The sequence below is a fragment of the Bison bison genome, unplaced genomic scaffold, assembly GCF_000754665.1.
Source record: "Bison bison bison isolate TAMUID 2011002044 unplaced genomic scaffold, Bison_UMD1.0 scf7180017864471, whole genome shotgun sequence".
NCBI classification, from domain to species: Eukaryota; Metazoa; Chordata; class Mammalia; order Artiodactyla; family Bovidae; genus Bison; species Bison bison.
This window is the reverse complement of record NW_011495032.1, coordinates 40,361,453-40,367,452: the sequence shown is the minus strand read 5'-3', so window position 1 is coordinate 40,367,452 and position 6,000 is coordinate 40,361,453. Positions and strand designations below refer to the sequence as shown.

Below are 6,000 nucleotides of genomic sequence, written 5' to 3'. Positions count from 1 at the left end.
GGCAAGAACACTGGAGTGGGTTGCCATTTCCTTCTCCAATGCGTGAAAGTGAAAGTGAAGTCGCTCAGTCAGGTCCGACTCTTAGCGACCCCATGGACTGCAGTCCACCAGACTCCTCCGTCCATGGGATTCTCCAGGCAAGAGTACTGGAGTGGGGTGCCATTGCCTTCTCCGACCCTCTCTGAATACGGCCCTATTTTCCTACAAGGACTTTTCCTACCTAACCCAGCACAGCCATCCAAGTCAGAAAATTGCCACTGATGAGTGACTACCTTCTCATCCTTGGTCTCCGCTGAAGATCGGCCAGTTGTCCTCCTGATGTCCTTTAGGGGAGTGGAAAGAATCCAGTTCAGAATCAGTGGTGGCATTTGGTTGTCAGGTCTCTTTAGTCTCCTTCAGTCTGGAAGTCTCCTTAGCCTTTCCTTGACTTTAGTGACCTTGTCACTTTGGAAGATTATAAGCCGATTCACTGGTAGACTGTCCCTCCGTTGGGGTCGGTCCGATGCTTCCTCTTGATTAGATTCAGCTTGTGTGTCTTTGGCTGGAGTATCGCAGAAGTGATGTTCTGTTCTCATTCCATCCCCTCCCTAGCGCACGATCTCCACTCATCCCCTTACCGGTGACGTTAGCTTTGATCACTTGATTAAAGCGGAGCCTGCCAGGCAGAGTTACTTTTTTCCCCTTTGTAATTTATAAGCATGATGTGGGGAGGTGCTCTGAGCCTCGTAAATGCTCTGTTCCTCACCAGCCTTTCAGTGTTTTCACTTATTTCACATATCAGTATGGACTGCCATTACTGTCAGCGTGTATTTTGATGAATCACTACTATCATGATGTATTGATGCTCACGTCTTCCCAGATCTGAGCAGCCCCTTCAAGCTGGCTCCTGTGTCCTTTTTGTCTGTCTGTTCCCCTTTGAGACTCTGGTTCCCTTTATAGTCTCTGTGTTTCCATCTAATCATTCTCATTCTCTGTATGTGCTTGCTTGTCTCTGCCTTTGTTTCTGCCTTTATCTTGATCCTCTTTTTTTTTTCTTCTCCGACTGTTGCTTTTCTCTTTGTCTCTGTCTCTCTTTGTATTTTCCTCTTTTGTTTCTGTCTCTCTCTCCCTCTGCCTCTCTCTGTCTTTCTGCCTCTTTCCCTGCTGGCTTTCTGCCTCTCCTTTCATCTGTTTTTCTCTGTGTCTCTCATGGCTCCATCTCCTTTACCCAGGACTCAGCACTACAGGACTCTCAGCTGCAAGCCCTGGACATGCTGGGTTTGTATTCCAACCTACAGGCATTGCACACATTTATGTATGTCTATTTGCTATCAAAACTTTCGGGGACTCTGCCAGCCGTCCCTTGAGCACCTAGAGCTGGGAGGCTCAGACTGGGGTGCTAGGAGGGGGACTTGGAGAAAAAGAATCTTCTCCCTGGAACGGTGGGGTGTGCAGTCGCGTCTGTGTGTGCCCATGCGTGTGCCGGGGGCTTTGGAAAGCTCTGTGCCTGGGGAGCCAGTGGGGCAGCTCAGTGTCTATGCTCTGCTGGCCCCTGCTGCCTGAGCCGGGGAATAAATCCAGTCAGACACCAGGGGGAGGTGCCTGGGAGAGGAGCAGCGTCTGCACTCAGGGCGTGGTTTCCTGGGGTGTCCTTGGAACAGCCTGTGCCTGGGCTGGGGGCTGCGGGTGGGAGGAGGGAGGGGGTCTTAAGCAGTGTGGAGGACTTTGTGACTTAGAGTGTGTTTACATCTGTGGTCACAAGGGGGTGTGGAGCCCAACCTCGCACTGTCTGGAGGAGGCAACTGAGGCCCCTGTTAGTGGTCGGCTGGCGGCTGGCCCAGAGCTCACAGAAAGCCAGACACAGAGAAGGCTTGGACTGCCAGCCTGTCTCTCATCCCATGTGTGTGGTGGTGTCATTTTAAAAAGGATATTTAGGGACTTCTCTGGTGGTCCAGTGGTTAAGACTCCACACTTCCAGTGCAGGGTGGAGGTTCAGTCCTTGGTCAGGGAACTGAGATCCTACATGCTGCATGCAGCTAAAAGAAAATTTTTAAAACAGGGTATTTAACCTATTGATATTTTCATAATGTAAAGAAGAGGAAATAGAAATAAAGATGGAAGAAGACTTCTGGGCTGAGGCAGGGAGTAATAATGAGGATTTGAGAGAGAACTGAGGGGCAGTGCACTCACAGGGGTGAGACGTTGAGGGCCATCAGCAGCGGTGGATGAAGTTAGCTGCATGCGCACGGGGAGTACCATGCAGCGGTGAGAAGGAGGGCACTGCTGTTCTGTGTGACCACAGGGGTGAATCTCACAGGTTCTTGCGGAGTCAAGGAAGCAGACAGAGGAGTATATACGGTGCTATTCTATCGTATGAGGTTTAAAAACCTGGTAGAATGGGTCTTTGGTGACAGAAGCCAATAGAGCTTACCTTGGGGTGATAGTGACTGAGGTCACCAGGGAGCCTCCAGGGGTGTGAACCCAGGGGGCATACATGTGTCAGATTGTATTGAGCAGCACGCTTAAAATCAGTGCACTTTGCTAATACAGAAAGAGTGGTTAAGAAACCATGGAGGAGCCTGTGGTGCCTGGATGCTGGGGTTTTTGGTTGTCTGAGCCCCACTGCCGTCTGGGAGTCTGGGTCACACCCATAGCTTTCTCTTTCCATGGGCACCTCCTTCCAGAAATGGGCTCAGGCCCTTCACGGCTGAAGGGGCTCTCACCTCTCCTTCCCCCAGTGCTGGCCTGCTTCTCCCTCGGTCTCCCGGCTCTTTCCCCAGGAGCCCAGCCTGACCTCTGTGCCTCTCCTCCCACAGCCAGAGGACCTGGAGGCCCCCAAGACTCACCACTTCAAGGTGAAGACCTTCAAGAAGGTGAAGCCCTGTGGGATCTGCCGACAGGTCATCACCCGAGAGGGCTGCACCTGCAAAGGTGAGTGGCTGGCGGGGCCGTGGGGGAGGGGAGCGTGTCTTCGTGGAAATGAGAGGCTTGGGGCCCTGGCGGGGCTGGGATGTCCTTGGGGTTCCAAGTGGGTGCCTGGTCCTCATTTGGGAGGAGAGGCTGAGCACACGGATGGCGAGCATGTAGGTGTGTGTGAATGGCACATGGCAGGTGATGGATGGCATGGAAATAGCATGTAGTTTGTGTGTGGATGACATGAAGAAGGTATGTGGGTAGCCTACAGATGGCATGTGAATGGCATGGGGAAGGCGTTTGGATAGTACGTGGTGGCAGGTGGGTGGTGTGTGGCTGGTGTGTGGCTGGCTCGTGGAGGGTGTGTGAAGGGGTGTGGTTGGCCTGTGGATGTCATGTGGTTGGTGTGTGGCTGGTGTGTTCAGGGCGTGTGGAAGGTGTCTGGGGGCGTGTGCCTTGGCACTGGGAGTACTGCAAAGATGCCAAGCCACAGTCCTTCCCTTGTGGCAACTGAGGGGAGAGTCTAAGAGGCCCCCAGCTGGCCTCGGCAGAGGGCCTGCTGGCTGGCAGGCTTTTGCAGTCATTGTTTTCACATGTTCCTGGAACCGCCTGGGCTTGGCTGTCACTGCCACCAGAGGAGTCCGTGTCTTGTCTCAGATCACATGGTGAAATCAGCAGGAGGCCCCTGTGCCCAGTCTCGGCGACTGACACCATCACCCACATACTTGCCACCGGCTGCCTCCCTCTGTCGTCTCCCATCAATTGCCAGCACCTCTGCCCGCTCCCATACAGCTTGAGTCCCTGAGCTTCTCATCTTAGGTGACTTCTCTCACTTGGGTGACTGACAGAAGCCCTTCTGCCTCTCGCATCCCCACCCACCCTCTCAGCCCACCTCCATGCCAGCTTCCCTGGGACTCGGCGTCAGTTCCCTGGGTTTTGCCTCGGGAGCCCCCACGCCCTCAAGGCAAAGCGCAGACACCTTCCTGCAGCCGTGCAGTCTGGTGGACTCACCCCTTGCCAGCTCCCCTGCCCCCCAAGTGCACAGTGAAACCAGCTGCACCTCTTGTACTTCCCAAGTACGCCAAGTATGTCAAACATGCCAAAGCGCCAGGCTCTTTCTTTCCTGGAGCCTTCTTTCTAGCCGGGCTCTCCCCCTCCCTTCCCTCCATGCTCGTGTCCCAGTGAGGCTGGGAAGATGGGTGTCAGACCCTAGGGAACAGTGATGAAAACAGTAGTGAAGCACACAGACACGTGATCTCATGCAGGGCTCATGGCATGTGGGAGGTGATGGTGTCATCTCTGTGCTACAGCCGAAGAAACTGAGGTTCCAAGTAGTCAAGTCTCTTGCCCAGACACGCAGCTGGCTGGGTAGGAGTGGTGTTTCCAGCCTGTGTGCTCTCTGGGCAAGGAGCGCTTCCTAGATGAGGAGTTTCTGCTGGTGTTGAAGTTGGAGTGGATGGATGGAAGTGTGTGAGTGTGTGCATGCATTTGGGGTGCATTCCAGGCAAGCCTGATACAGGCCAAGGGCAGAGTTTTATGATCCTTAACTGCAGGATTGGGACACCCAGACTCTGGGGGCCAGCAGGAAGGAACATATGTAATACCCAAATTAGCCGCATGGTGGCACCCTCCTCCCAAGTGGTCTGGCTGGGATGTGTTTAGTTGCTTGGTGCTGTCCGACTCTTTGCAACCCCATGGACTATAGCCCACCAGGCTCCTCTGTCCATGGAATTCTCCAGGCAAGAATACTGGAGTGGGTTGCCATGCCCTCTTCCAGGGGATCTTCCCAACCCAGGGATTGAACCCAGGTCTCCCGCGTTGCAGGTGGATTCTTTATCTTCTGAGGATGGATGGTGCTTAAGAGTCAGAGCTGGAAGTCCATCACCAGCTCCCGGAGCTTGCTCAAACTCATGTCCATTGAGTCGGTGATGCCATCCAACCATCGCATCCTCTGTCGTCCCCTTCTCCCATTTTCGATGCTGGGAAAGATTGAAGGTGGGAGGAGAAGGGGACAACAGAGGATGCGATGGGTGGATGGCATCACTGACTCGATGGACATGAGTTTGAGTAAGCTCTGGGAGTTGGTGATGGACAGGGAAGCCTGGGGTGCTGCAGTCCATGGAGTCGCAGAGTTGGACATGACTGAGCAACTGAACTGAACTGGGAGAAGTCAAGGAGGTATTGCCTAAGGTGGGGTCTTGCATGTTGCTTGCATCATAGCCCCCACCTCATCCTGTCTCTTGAACCTGCTCCTGTTAACCTCTGGCCCACCCCCAGTTCCCTCCTTCCTTTCCCAGTGCTTCTTCCCTTCACCCCAGTGACACACAACACTGCTCTGATAGGAGGCGGCACAGGGCTGGGAGTAGAAGTCCTGACACGCTCACTGGATGACCGTGGGCACTCCGGCTGCATGTTCTGTGATAGTCTGTGGTCTTAGGTTCCCAGGATGACCTGGCTAGAGGGCATGGGTGGAGGAGGGGCTTTGACCCCATGTGAATGGAAGGCTCCCACAGTGTGCAAAGATGTCCTGGGTCTCATCTGGTTTGGAGCCTGGCCCTGCCAGTGTGAACCAGACTGGAGGGCGGGTAGCCAAGAGGGCTGCCAGGCTGGTTTGGTAGCTCTGAGTGAATGAGTGGCGAGAAGGAAGAAGCCAGGGCCACTCTCCAGAGGCACCAGCAGGTGTCAGAACTGGGCCACGGAAGGCCCAGGGGCCTCCAGCCCTGCAAGGGAAGACAGAAGACTCCTCGCTCTTCAGGCCACGTGTGCACCCCCAGTGAGACAGGTGAGGTCACCAGGTTTGGGGGCAGGGTTGGGGCCACTAGGCTTAATGGCAGGAGATGCAGAAGTGGACCGACTGTCTGTGGTTTAGAACCAGGAGGTCATGGTGGCACGAGACTCACTTATCCATCCCTTTCTCCCTCCCTCCACCCACCCATTTATCCATCCACCCACCCATCCATCCAGGGTCACCAGAAACGGTTGCACAGGTCATTCACTGGCTGAGGGGTCAGTTCTCCAAGGCCAAACCAAAGGATTTGTTGTGCTCTCTAGCTCATGGCAAATAGATGGAGAAACAGTGGAAACAGTGGCAGACTTTATTTTGGGGGG

The 6,000-nt window shown here is 54.4% G+C and overlaps 1 protein-coding gene across 1 annotated transcript in view; it reads left to right on the top strand.

Moving 5' to 3' along the window:
• Nucleotides 1-2,809: 2,809 nt before the first annotated feature.
• Nucleotides 2,810-6,000, top strand: part of TNS1 (tensin 1) — a 205,654-nt gene continuing 202,463 nt past the window's right edge. Inside the window, 1 exon segment of the mRNA XM_010861166.1 lies at nucleotides 2,810-2,910. The gene's annotated coding sequence lies outside the window, so the exon portion shown is untranslated.